Source organism: Pseudophryne corroboree, chromosome 8 (genome assembly GCF_028390025.1).
Source record: "Pseudophryne corroboree isolate aPseCor3 chromosome 8, aPseCor3.hap2, whole genome shotgun sequence".
Lineage (NCBI taxonomy): Eukaryota > Metazoa > Chordata > Amphibia > Anura > Myobatrachidae > Pseudophryne > Pseudophryne corroboree.
Window position 1 is genome coordinate 333,653,363 of NC_086451.1, and position 14,621 is coordinate 333,667,983.

The window sequence follows — 14,621 nt, forward strand, 5'->3', positions numbered from 1 at the left end:
ATGCTTCGTGGCTCACAGTCTAGAAACCACTGAACTAGGGAATATATTCCAACAGTCCTGATTTCTGCAGAACAATCCTGAATATAGGACACTGGGGGTCATTCCGAGTTATCGCTCGCTAGCAGTTTTTAGCAGCCGTGCAAATGCATAGTCGCCGCCCATGGGGGAGTGTATTTTTGCTTTGCAGGAGTGCGAACGCCTGGGCAGCAGTGCGCCTGCAAACACATTTTGTGCAAAACAAGACCAGCCCTGTAGTTACTTATCCCGTGTGATGCTTGCTGCGACGAGTGACACGATAATGACGTCAGATACCTGCCCAGCAAACGCCCGGCCACACCTGCGTTTTTCTAAACACTCCTAGAAAACGGTCAGTTGACACCCATTAAAGCCCTCTTCCTGTCAATCTCCTTGCAATCGGCTGTGCGAATGGAATCTTTTCTAGATCCAGTGCACAGCAGTGATGCTCTTTGTGCCCGTACGACACGCATGCACATTGTGGCGCATACGCATGCGCAGTTTTGCCAATTTTTTACCTGATCGCTGTGCTGCAAAAATCAGCAGCGAGCGATCAACTCGGTATGACCCCCACTGTCCCCAATTTAAAGGACTGTTGGGAGGTGTATACCACTGACCTACAAGCATTTGTACTATGGCAATGCAGGTTTTAGGGTTACCAAGATCATCCCTTTAATAAGGGACAGCTATGATTTACACAGTTTCTATGGCTGATACAATCCATGTGAAATGTAGGCTTGAATTTAATCAGCAGAAGGAATCTGTGTAAATCATAGATGTCTTGGACTAAAAAGATACTATGGCATTAAGAGGAGATACTACGGGCGAAGCAGTAGGTCCACTGCACCAGGGACCCAGGGGACTAAGGAGCCCACATCAGCCCAGACCAGTAATTAATTTTCCCCTGGCCTGACCATTTGTGGTGTCTGTAAATGCTACCGGGAACAGCGTGCATCAGCAACTTAATCACTGCTTTGCAAGTCTCCTTTAATTCTGTGGCTGGTCCCTCCTCCAGGACCAGCCAGCCGTGGATGTGGTTTTGTGGCTCCCGCTGACAGTGACACTAACCAATCAGATCCAAGAGCACCATCTGTACTGCCTGCTGTGCTCTACCACTAAACTCTCCTTGCTGGAAGTCTTCACCTTTTGGAACACTCGGGGTACCAGCTGCTGCCGGATGGGGATGTCGATACTCAGTGCTTCTCAGACTGGAACTGCTGCTGCTGTTCTTTGAGGCTCTGTTTGCGGGAAAGTATCCAGCCCCACATCACTGTGTAGATAATGTATAGTGCTCATGGGCTCCATACACTTAAATGCACAATGATTATAATATATACATGTACTGTATATTAAAGAGAAATAGGTATCCACTGCGCTGCCAACAGCAGCTGTTATAGGGGCATCAAGCCCTATAAAATATAGTGTTACAAAAGAGTAGTAGTGTACCAGCGCTGTTGTCACTCTTATCTCATAAAATATGATTTAAAAACAAACTGATAGGATCATAAAATATAACAAAATGTATTTAAAACATTAAAAAATACTCCAACAACACTGTCTCTCTATTGAAATCACCACACCGGTAGTGATGTATAATGTAAAAGGACCTTTAGCATCCCACAATAGTTAATTGACCAGTTAATTCAATAGGATATTACCAACACAAGGATAATTCATGGCGATCCCTTGGCAGATGTAAGCAATTTGCAGAATATTGAGGGTTCCACTTCTAATTCCTGTAGGTATCCATAAACATAAACTGATGTAAAGAGGAAAAAACTCAGTCCAAAATAGTACAGTTATTCCAAAGGTAAAGTGGTGACTGGAGACAGTGGGGAACAAGCAGCCTGACGCGTTTATCCGGGCAAAGAAACACCCAGTTTCATCAGAAGCATAAATGAGTTGTCCATGGAGCACACTTATATACCCCAAAGATTGGGACAAACAGTTGCATGTGTGTAAACATTAATCATCCGATCCATCATCAATTATAAAAATAAGAAGGCAATCTCACTTACCAAAGGGTCATATTAATATATCCCATAAACGAGTATTAGAAAATAATTTGTTTACATGAATCTATTTACATCAGAATTGACAGGTCCGGTATATAGTTGCATGATCGCTGTCCGGTCATGTGTCCCTCATGAACCAATCACGAGCCCAGAAACACGATCCCAGCTCGCGATAACATGACCAGAGCACAGATCGGCGTAACACCGCTGATCAATGCATTCAGCTCCTGATTCCCGGTCACGTGACCACACCATAGTCACGTGATCCGTCGTCAGCAAATGCATTCTATGTATCTGTGGATCTGATTGGTCCCTTGAGTCACATGGAAAGCATTAGTGAAAACAGTTGTTATGACAACCGTCAAACAGAATACATTTAATACTATGCTATCTTAGATGACAAATATCCATGTTAGCAATCCTAGGATTAATTATGAGCAAAACAAACCCATATCAACACAATTTCTATAGTGCACTATGTTAATGTTTTATCTACGGTAAAGAAGGGGGGGATTATCATGATAACCGAGTTGAATCAAACAAGAGATTTTTGAATTACACATATTCTTAAAAATTATCACCATAACCAATGAACCATATGTAGATTTGTATAATATAAAACGTTTTGATAGTCACAAATATAGAGTAAACACAGAAAAGTTCATAATTACAATTATACATTCTACTGTCCTTTAATGGACAGTGAGATCTTGTTTTCTCCGTCTACTTCATAATATAATTCCCATTAGAAATTCCATATTGTTGTATAAAAGAAATTGAAGGAGGTAGAGAATTAATAAGAAAAAGAGAAAATCAAAACACAGAGTTCTCAAATAACGCAGTCAAAAAACATTGTACATCTTTGTCCAACGATGTCGGAAGCAATAGACCTCCCAGGTCCAGGAACAGTGATATAAAACACCGATCTCCTCCCTTGTTGCCAGTCACATTGTTTTTATGCTGCCTTGGCCTGTAGAGTAGTAGCTGTTTGGATTGTTGGTTTATCTCTTTCATAGAGACAGGAAGAATGCGTTGAAGTCGTAGCACCGTGCATGGACAGGGGGCAGTTGTTGTTGAACTCAAGCTATTGAATCAACTATGGTAAACGGAAGACATGGTGGAAGGATGACACTGCTACTTCCTCTCCAATCTCACACTATGAGAGACAGATGGTACAGGTCTCTCTGGCTTCTCCTTCTCCAACAGTGCATCTTCTAAAGGTGGGCAGGCGTGGAAGGATGACTCTCAAAGCGATTCCGATTTCCATTTCTCTTTTGTGCCTAAGGGACAACATAAGTAAAATTTAGCTCATTTTACCCCACTCTCCCTACTTTGACCTAAGGCCACTATCATCATTCTCCCCACTTCATAATACAGCTGCTAGAGAATGAGAAACTGAACGTAGACTTAATTTAGTGAAAAATCATTGTACATACCATTGTTTCCAATCACCTAGGCTGATTCAGCCCGATCTCGCAGAAAACTGCTTAGCTCTGGCTGGTCCGCCGTAAAATATGCAATGACTTGCAGGTGCGAGTTCATTGCAAACAACTGGATTTAGCACTTAGAGCAGAGTATTTCAACCGCTTTGCCGCAGCACACTACTGTGCCACCAGCGGTTGTCAGGTTGACACTGCCTGCCGTCCGCCACCCACCAGAGATGTCCTGCACAGTGCTCCGCCACCCTCTGACAGTGCTCCGCTACCGCCTGCAGCAGAGGTACAGTTGGGAAGGGACAGAGATACCAATGGGCAGGGAGAGGTACAGATGGAGAGGGGGCAGAGGTACAGATGGGATGGGGCAGTGGCGGAACTTGTGAGTTGTGGGCCCAGGTATTATATTTTTACTATTAGCAGTTATTTATATAGCACACACATATTCCGCAGTGATTTACAGAGATATTTGGCCGTTCACATCATTCCCACCTCAGTGGAGCTTACAATCTATATTCCCTACCACACATACATGCAGACACATTCATGCTAGGGTTCATTTTGTTGGGAGACAATTAACCTACCAGTATATTTTTGGATTGTGGAAGAAAGATTTACCGGTAGGTTTAAAATCTTATTTTCTCTTACGTCCTAGAGGATGCTGGGGACTCCGTAAGGACCATGGGGTTTATACCAAAGCTCCCAATCAGGCGGGAGAGTGCGGATGACTCTGCAGCACCGACTGAGCAAATGCGAGGTCCTCATCAGCCAGGGTATCAAACTTGTAGAATTTTGCAAAAGTGTTTGAACCCGACCAAGTAGCTGCTCGGCAAAGCTGTAATGCCGAGACGCTTCGGGCAGCCGCCCAAGAAGAGCCCACCTTCCTAGTGGAATGGGCCTTTACTGAATTAGGTAACGGCTAACCTGCCGTAGAATGAGCCTGCTGAATCGTGTTACAGATCCAGCGAGCAATAGTCTGCTTAGAAGCAGGAGCGCCAACCTTGTTGGCTGCATACAGGACAAACAGAGCCTCTGTTTTCCTAACCCTAGCCGTCCTGGCTACATAAATTTTCAAGGCCCTGACCACATCCAGGGACTTGGAATCCTCCCAGTCCCCCGTAACCACAGGCACCACAATAGGTTGGTTCATATGAAATAAAGAAACCACCTTAGGTAAAAATTGAGGACGAGTCCTCAACTCAGCTTTATTCACATGGAAAATCAAATAGGGGCTCTTGTGGGACAAGGCCGCCAATCCGGACACCCGCCTTGCCGACGCCAAGGCCAATAACATGACCACCTTCCACGTGAGAAATTTTAATTCAACCGTTTTAAGAGGCTCAAACCAGTGAGATTTCAGGAAACTTAACACCACGTTAAAATCCCACGGTGCCACTGGGGGCACAAAGGGGGGCTGGATGTGCAGCACTCCCTTCACAAAAGTCTGGACTTCTGGGAGAGAAGCCAATTCCCTCTGAAAGAATATAGATAGGGCCGAAATCTGTACCTTAATGGAGCCTAACTTCAGGCCCATATCCACTCCTGTCTGTAGAAAGTGGATTAACCGGCCCAGATGGAAATCTTCCGTAGGAGCATTCTTGGCTTCACACCAAGATACATACTTCCTCCAGATACGGTGATAATGCTTCACCGTCACCTCCTTTCTAGCCTTTATCAGAGTAGGGATGACTTCCTCCGGAATACCTTTCCCAGCTAGGATTCGGTGTTCAACCACCATGCTGTCAAACGCAACCGCGGTAAGTCTTGAAACACGCAGGGCCCCTGCTGCAACAGGTCCTCCCTGAGAGGAAGAGGCCACGGATCTTCTGTGAGCATTTCCTGAAGATCTGAGTACCAGGCCCTTCGATGGCCAATCTGGAACAATGAGTATTGTCTGTACTCTTTTTCGTCTTATAATCCTCAAAATTTTTGTGATGAGAGGAAGAGGAGCAAACACATAGACCGACTGAAACACCCATGGTGTCACCAGGGCGCTACTGCTACTGCCTAAGGGACCTGGCACAATACCTCCGAAGCTTCTTGTTGAGGCGTGACGCCATCATGTCTATTTGAGGAATTCCCCAGAGACTTGTTATCTCTGCAAAAACTTCTTGATGAAGTCCCCACTCTCCTGGATGGAGATCGTGTCTGCTGAGGAAGTCTGCTTCCCAGTTGTCTACTCCCGGAATGAAGACAGCTGACAGAGCGCTTACGTGATTTTCCGCCCAGCGAAGAATCCTGGTGGCTTCTGCCATCGCGACTCTGCTCCTTGTCCCGCCTTGGCGGTTTACATGAGCCACGGCTGTGACGTCTGATTGAATCAGAACCGGTAGGTCGCGAAGAAGATTCTCCGCTTGTCGTAGGCCGTTGTATATGGCCCTCAATTCCAGTATGTTGATGTGTAGACAAGCCTCCTGGCTTGACCATAGTCCCTGAAAATGTCTTCCTTGTGTGACTGCTCCCCATCCTCGGAGGCTCGCATCCGTGGTCACCAGAACCCAGTCCTGAATGCCGAACCTGCGACCCTCTAGAAGGTGAGCACTCTGCAGCCACCATAGGAGAGACACCATGGCCCTGGGGGACAGTGTTATTTTCTGATGTATTTGTAGATGGGACCCAGACCACTTGTCCAGAAGGTCCCACTGAAAAGTCCTCGCATGAAACCTGCCGAAGGGGATGGCCTCGTAGGCTGCCACCATTTTCCCCAGAACTCGAGTGCATTGATGAACTGACACTCTTTTTGGTTTTAGCAGGTCTCTGACCATGTTCTGGAGGTCCTGGGCTTTTTCCGATGGAAGAAAAACCTTCTTTTGTTCCGTGTCCAGAATCATGCCTAGGAATGATAGTCGAGTCGTTGGAACCAATTGTGACTTTGGCAGATTGAGAATCCAACCGTGCTGTTGGAGCACTCTCAGGGAGAGCGACACGCTCTTCAGCAATTGATCTCTCGATCTCGCCTTTATCAGGAGATCGTCCAAGTATGGAATAATTGTGACTCCTTGTTTGCGCAGGAGCACCATCATTTCCGCCATCACCTTGGTGAAAATCCTCGGGGCCGTGGAAAGCCCAAACGGCAACGTCTGAAACTAGTAATGACAGTCCTGTACAGCGAATCTCAGGTACTCCTGATGGGGATGCGCATTTAGTACTGATCCCCTCCTGATGAGAGGGATATATGGGGACATGAAGGTAAGCATCCGTCATGTCTAGTGACACCATAAAATCCCCCCCTTCCAGGCTGGATATTACAGCTCGGAGCGATTCCATCTTGAATTTGAACTTTTTCAAGTACAGGTTTAGGGATTTTAGATTTAAAATGGGTCTGACCGAACCATCCAGCTTCGGGACCACAAACAGGGTTGAATAATACCCTTTTCCCTGTTGGACCAGGGGAACCTTGACAACCACTTGCTGTTGACACAGCTTTTGAATTGCAGCTAACACTACTTCGGCGAGGGGGCACCTCTTCGAATTCCAGCTTGTAGCCTTGGGAAACAATTTCCATCGCCCAAGGATCAACGTCTGAAAGACCCCAGATCTGGCTGAAAAGTCGAAGGCGTGCCCCCACTGGTGCGAACTCCCTTAGGGGAGCCCCAGCGTCATGCTGTGGATTTTGTAGAAGCCGGGAGGACTTCTGTTCCTGGGAACTAGCCGAAGCAGGTGTTCATTTTCATCTACCCTTACCTCTGGCAAGGAAGGAGGAACCCCGACCTCTTCTGGACTTATGCGACCGAAAGGACTGCATCTGATACTGTGGAGTTTTCTTTTGCTGTTGGGAAACAAAAGGTAAAAAGGTAGATTTACCTGTGGTAGCTGTGGAAACCAGGTCCGCGAGCCCCTCCCCAAACAACACTTCACCCTTGTAAGTTAAAACCTCCATATGCTTTTTTGAGTCCGCATCACCCGTCCATTGGCGGGTCCATAGAGCTCGTCTCGCAGAAATAGCCATGGCATTGGCTCCGGAACCCAGCAGTCCCACGTCTCTTTGAGCGTCACTCATATATAAGACTGCGTCCTTAATGTGGGCTAAAGTTAATAAAATGGTATCCCTGTCCAGGGTATCAAGGTCAGCTGACAAGGTATCTGTCCACGCTGCAACTGCACTACACACCCATGCCGATGCTATTGCCGGTCTGAGCAAAGCACCTGTATGCGCATAGACTTTAAAGTAGTTTCCTGTCTGCGATCAGCAGGATCCTTGAGGGCTGCCGTGTCCGGAGACGGTAGCGCCACCTTCTTGGACAGGCGTGTTAAAGCCTTGTCCACCCTGGGAGAGGATTCCCAACGTACCCTGTCCTGTGCAGGGAAAGGATACGCCATTAGAACCCTTTTGGGAATCTACAGTTTCTTATCTGGAGTTTCCCAAGCTTTTTCAAATAACTCGTTAAGCTCATGAGATGGGGGAAAGGTTACCTCAGGTTTCTTTTCCTTAAACATGTGTACCCTCTTGTCGGGGACAGAGGGGTCATCAGTGATATGCAAAATATCTTTTATTGCAATAATCATACACTGAATACTTTTTGCCACCCTTGGGTGTAATCTTGCATCATCGTAGTCGACACTGGAGTCAGAATCTGTGTCGGTACCAGTATCTACTATTTGGGATAAGGGACGTTTTTGAGACCCAGAAGGGCCCTGTGATTTGGTCCAATCCGTGGATTGACTCCCTGTTTTCTCCCTGGACTCTGCTTTGTCCAGTCTCTTATGTAATGAGACCACACTTGCATTTAACATATGTCACATGTCCATCCACTCATGAGTCGGCGTTGCCGACAGAGACACACCACTCATCTGCTCCACCTCCTCCTTGGACGAGCCTTCCGCTTCAGACATGCCTACACCCCCACACACACAGGGATATAACTATAAGGGGACAATTCCCCAACAAGGCCCTTTGGAGAGACAGAGAGAGAGTATGCTAGCACACACCCAGCGCCAATTGACACTGGAATAAAACCAGATAGCGCTTTTATATATATATCTCAATGTTATACACTTACTGTGCCAATAATTGTGCCCCCCCCCCCTCTTTTCCAGCCCTCTGTTGCCGAGTTTAGCAGGGGAGAGTCCGGGGAGCCAGCTTCTCTGCAGCGTTCTGTGGAGAAAATGGCGCTGTTAGTGCTGAGGGATCAAGCTCCGCCCCCACCAGCGGCGGGCTTCGGTCCCACTTCAATATTCAAAAAATGGCGGGGCATCTCTGTATTTACTGACTCCGCAGCCTAATATGCCCATAAATGCCAGTCCAGAGGTTTATTGCTGCCCAGGGCACCCCCCCTGCGCCCTGCACCCATCAGTGCCTGTTCTGTGTGTGTAATGTGTGGGAGCAATGTGTATACACTCACTGCGCCTTAAACATGCCCCCCCCCCCCTCTCTTTTCAGCCCTCTGTCACCGAGTTCAGCAGCGGAGAGTCCGGGGAGCCAGCTTTTCTGCAGCGTTCTGTGGAGAAAATGGCGCTGTTAGTGCTGAGGGATCAAGCTCCACCCCCTCCAGTGGCGGGCTTCGGTCCCGCTTCAATATACAAAAAATAGCGGGGATCTCTGCATTTACTGCCTCCGCAGCCTAATGTACCCTTATATGCCAGTCCAGAGGTTTATTGCTGCCCAGGGCGCCCCCACTGCACCCATCAGTGCCTGTTCCGTGTGTGTAGTGTGTGGGAGCAATGGCACGCAGCGTTACCGCTGCGCGCTTACCTCAGTGAAGATCTGAAGTCTTCTGCCGCCTTGAAGTCTTCTTTTCTTCTTATACTCACCTGGCTTCTATCTTCCGGCTCTGCGAGGAGGACGGCGGTGCGGCTCCGGGACGAACGACAGGGTGAGACCTGCGTTCCGACTCCCTCTGGAGCTAATGGTGTCCAGTAGCCTAAGAAGCAGAGCCTATCAGTTAAGTAGGTCTGCTTCTCTCTCCTCAGTCCCATGATGCAGGGAGCCTGTTGCCAGCAGTGCTCAGAGCTCCCCTGTAATGCACCCTTTCTCCTCTGGGCACAAAATCTAACTGAGGTCTGGAGGAGGGGCATAGAGGGAGGAGCCAGTGCACACCCATACTAAAAGTTCTTTATAGTGCCCATGTCTCCTGCGGAGCCCGTCTATACCCCATGATCCTTAGGGAGACCCCAGCATCCTCTAGGACGTAAGAGAAAGGATTTACCGGTAGGTAATTCAAATCCTGTTTTCTCTTACGTCCTTGAGGATACTGGGGTCCATTTAGTACCATGGGGATGTACCAAAGCTCCCAAACCCGGTGGGAGAGTGCTGAGGTTCCTGCAGAACCGACTGACCAAACTGAAGGTGCTCAGAGGCCAAAGTATCAAACTTATAGAACTTAGCAAACGTGTTCGAACCTGACCAAGTAGCCGTTTGGCAGAGCTGTAAAGTCGAGCCACCCCGGGCAGCTGCCCAGGAAGAACCCACCGACCTAGTAGAGTGGGCCTGTACAGATTTAGGAACCAGCAAACCTGCCGTAGAGTTAGCATGCTGGATAGTAAGCCTGATCCAGCGAGCAATAGACTGCTTTGAAGCAGGACATCCAATTTTATTGGGATCATAGAGCACAAACAGTGAGTCTGATTTTCTGTGACGAACTGTCCGCTTCACATAGATTTTCAAAGCCCTCACAACATCCAGGGACTTTGAAGTAGTAGAGGTGTCGGTAACCACCGGGCACAGCCAGATTAAGGGGGTGCTGCAGGGCATACTGTACCCTGGGCCCCCCTTTGTCAGGGGGCCCCCTGGCCAGAGCACGCTGACATCATTAGCTTTCCCTCTTCAGCAGTAGCAGATCCAGCAGCCAGAATGCGAGCAGGACAGTATGCAATGCAGGTAGAGACACAGGAATATCAACTTTCATGATTTACCGACAGAGCTTTCTGACCAGAGGATGGAAAGAAGGGTGGAGAGAGCTGTAAGTGACACAGGGATCCCAGCTTCTCCTACTCCCTGCCTGGGTGTCTGAGTCCTGTGTAAACTGTTATGGAACTAAACCATTCGGGTCTAGAGATAGAGACACACATAGAGTCCTCCTAAGTCCTGTCCCAGTGTGGAAGTAGTACAGAGGCTGCTGCTATTCTTCCATGTGACAAGATAAATTATTTAATTTTTCTATGTGTATTTTAAGGATAAGTTGTCTTTGTTCCACTACAAGAAAAGTTTATAAAATAGTCTTTCAATTAGGTCGCGCTCTAAACAGTATCCGGGCATTATTAAACTAAATTATTAAAACTAATATACACCATTGGTTTAAATTTAATATACACAATCTATAACTCCCATCATGACACATTCCAGGCGGGACAAAATGTTCTCTACCTTGGCTTCCTTCTTAATTTATGATTGTAATCACCTGTGCTGAAGTACCTTTCTTATCAACTAAATAGTTCAACACAGGTGATGCCAATCATATATTAAGTGGGAAGTTCAGGTAGAGAGCATTTTGTCCCTCCTAGAATGGGACATGTTGGGAGGTATGCGCAATCTAATATACATCCCCCACCTTCCATCGGGGTCCCCCCTGTCTTAAGTGCCCCGGGCACCACCAAGGCTTAATCCGACCCTGCCACCAGGACCAGATATGGTTGATATGAAATGCAGACACCACCTTTGGAAGAAATTGCTGTTGAGTTCTGAGTTCAGCTCTATCTTCATGAAAAATTAAATAGGGGCTCTTGTGAGACAACGCCCCCCATTCCAACACACGTCTTGCAGAAGCCAAGGCCAACAGCGTGACAATCTTCCACGTAAGAAACTTTCCGTCAACCTCCTGTAAAGGCGGAGGGGAGGTTAGGGTGAGGCTGTAGGGAGGGGAGGTTATGGTTAGGCTGCAGAGAGGGGAGGTTAGGGTTAGGCTGCAGGGGGGAGGGTTAGGCACTTGGGAGAAGTTAGGGTTAGGCTGCGGGAGGGGAGGTTAGGCTGCGGGAGGGGAGGTTAGGATTACACTGCGGGGAGGGGAGGTTAGGGTTACACTGCGAGGAGGGAAGGTTAGATTTAAGCTGCAGGGAGGGGAGGTTAGGGTTACGCTTCGGGGTGGGGAGGTTAGGGTTAGGCTGCGGGGAGAGGAGGTTAGTGTTACTCTGCGGGGAGGTTAGGGTTAATCTCAGGAGTGGAGCGAAGGGTTAGGCTGTGGTACCTATAATTATGGGATACGCACAGTTACACACTGACTGGGGAGGTCTATGTGCACGCAGAGCTGCCCTTCATGTGCCAACGCCCATAGGCAGCTGCCAAAAGCTGCCTAATGCAAGCGCCGGCCTTGTACAGGTGTACCACCTGTACCCCCTGATAGTAGTACTTTCTGTGTCTGCTGGGCCAGCCCCTTCTCATGCTCTAGATGCCTACACAGTACAATACAGCAGTGCAGCCTGACACTGTCAGTGGCAGCCGGGAGGCAGGCAGTGGAAACTTCCCGGATGTCAGGTATAACTTAGTATAGATAGTGCACTAGTGGTTCAAGGCGTACCCTGCCGCTTGGCGGTCACGGACCACTTATGACCTGCTGGGCCCTAGGTGCACGCCTAGGTTGCATTACAGTAAATCTGGCCCTGGCGCTTGTGATAAATAAGTACCAGGAACAATTTTCAGCTCCACTGGTTTCAAACATAAGGTATAAGTTAAAAAAACAAATGACATTTTTTACAGTGTAGTATTTTTAAAAAAGTGATTTTATTACAAAAAGCACAAAAAAATATTCAGCGTACATTAAAATATTGCACAGAGTATATCAGTGCAAATAACGCTTATCTGAGCCAAGGGGATATCAATATCCCAAATCAGGAGTATAGCCTCAACGTGTTTCATCCATCTGTAATAGCCAGGACTTCATCAGTAGGATCAGACAAGTAACCTTAGACATGGTGTTGGCTTTATAATGAAGTGGCCACAGAAACATCCAATCACTCATTATAAGTACAGACTAGTTATATGGTCATGTCAGAATACAGATATTTCTGCTATGACTTTCTGATACCTCTTGGACGGCACTCTGTACACCTTGTATTGCCTAACTAATAAAACGTAATAAAAACGATTGGATGTGAGCTGTACATCCACCCCCCCTCCATCGTCCCTTCCAGCCCTCGAATCCACGGCATCCAATGACTGAACCGCTAATGTATCAGGAGCAACTAATCCCCAGTAGCAATCATTGGCTATGGCGGCTCCCGGCTTTGGGCTGCGCAGGGGAGATCTCGTGATAGTAGTGAGATCTTATGTATGCCTAGTGGAGCTGGACAGGCAAGGAGACACAGCATATCAGTACTAGAATCAGTGCCAGATTAAGGACCACATGGGTCTGGAGCTACTGTAAAATTGCTGAAGGGCCCATTGTGTGCACTACGGGGTGTGACCAGTACTGTGGTGGTGTAACGAGTGATGTGGGGGTGTGACCTGTGCTGTGGGGCAGCATCCAGGGGTGTAAAGTAATTCCAGTGGCAAGATATAATTTGGAGCTCATGTGGTCCTCTATATCTGTATGTGCCTATGTCTGTATGTGCGCCTCTGTCTGAATGTGCCCCTTTATGTTCGTACATGCCTATATCCGTATGTGTTCCTCTATGTCCGTATGCACTCCTGTATGTCCGTATGTGCCTGTAGTATGCCTATATGTGCTCCGCTATGTCTTTATGTGCGAATGTCTGAATGTGCTTCTGTATGTCCGTATGTCCATATGTCGGTATGTGCTTCGCTATGTCAATATGTGCCTATGTCTATATGTGCCCCTTTATGGGTTGGGTATGGGATACCAACGGTGAGGATGTCGGCGGTCAGAATACTGACACTACTTGGTAAGTAAACTAAGCCTACACTTTACCCTCCCCCTAACACTCTCCTCATGCAATCTAACCCTAACCTCCCCCTTCCACAGCCTAATTCTAACCTCTCCCTCCAACAGCCTAACACTAACCTTCACCCTAGTGCCTAACCCTAACCTTCCCTCCTGCAGCCTAACCCTCCCTGCCAAACTTATATTAGTGAAAGGGAAGAGAGAGAGAGAAGGGGAGACAGAGAGAGAGAGAGAGAGAGAGAGAGAAGGGGGGAGACATGGGGTATACAGAGAGGGGGGGAGTGGGAGAGAGAGAAAGGGGGTGTTGAGGGGGAGAGATAGGGTAGAGAGAGGGAAGAGAGATAGGTGGGTAGACACAGAAGTGGGTAGACGCAGATAGAGAGAAGGGGGAGACACGCAGAGAGGGAAGAGTCGAGACACAGAGGGAGAAGGGGGAGACACAGAGGAAGAGAGAAGGGGGAGACACAGAGGAAGAGAAAAGGGGAAGACAGAGGGAGAGATAAGGGGGAGACACATAGAAATAAAATTGAGAAAGAGAGAGAGAGAGAAAGAAGGAGGAGACAGAGAGAAGGGGGAGACATAGAGAAGAAAGAAGGGGGAGAAGGGGGAGAGAGGGGAGAGAAAAGGGGGATACACAGAGCAGGGGGGGATACAGAGAGATAGAAGGGGGAGACACACAGAGAGAAGGGGGAGAGAGAGAGAGAGAAAGAAGGGAAAGACACAGAGTGAAAGAAGGGGGAGACAGATAGAGAGGAGGGGGAGACAGGGATAGAGAGGGGGAAGGAGAGGAGGGGTGAAACACAGAGAGAAGGGGGAAGGAGAGAGAGTGAAGTGGGGAGATATGGAGAGAGAGAGAATAGGCAAGACACAGAGAAGGGGGAGACACAGAGAGAAAGAAGGGGGAGACAGAGAGAGAAAGAAGGAGAGAGAGGGGGAGAAGTGGGAGAAAGAGAGATGGGAGAGGAGACACAGAGGAGAGGGAGAGATGGCGAAGACAGTGAGAGAGGGGGAGAAGTGGGAGAGAGAGAACGGGGGATACACAGAGAGAAAAAGGAGAAGGGGGGACAGAAAGAAGGGGAAGACACAGTGAAAGAAGGGGGAAAACAGATAATGGGGAGACACAGAGAGAGAGAGGTGGAGGATTGAGAGAGAGAGAGAGAGAGAGAGAGCGAGAGGGGGGGGGTGAGAAACAGACAGAGTGTGGGAAAACAGAGAAAAAGAGAAGGGGGAGACACATATAGAGAGAAAGGGGAACAGAGTGAGTGGGGAGGATATAATGGGGGTCATTCCGAGTTGTACGCTCTTTTGCCGATTTTCGCTATGCTGCGATTTGTTGCAAATTGCTCATGCGCAAGGCACGCAGGGCGCATGCGCTTAGTTATTTA

The 14,621-nt window shown here is 48.0% G+C and overlaps 1 long non-coding RNA gene across 1 annotated transcript in view; it reads right to left on the bottom strand.

Moving 5' to 3' along the window:
- Positions 1–1,520: 1,520 nt before the first annotated feature.
- Positions 1,521–14,621, bottom strand: part of LOC134947768 (uncharacterized) — a 29,326-nt gene continuing 16,225 nt past the window's right edge. The window contains exon 2 of the long non-coding RNA XR_010182760.1: positions 1,521–3,310. This is a non-coding gene — a long non-coding RNA (uncharacterized LOC134947768). The remainder of the gene's footprint in view (positions 3,311–14,621) is intronic.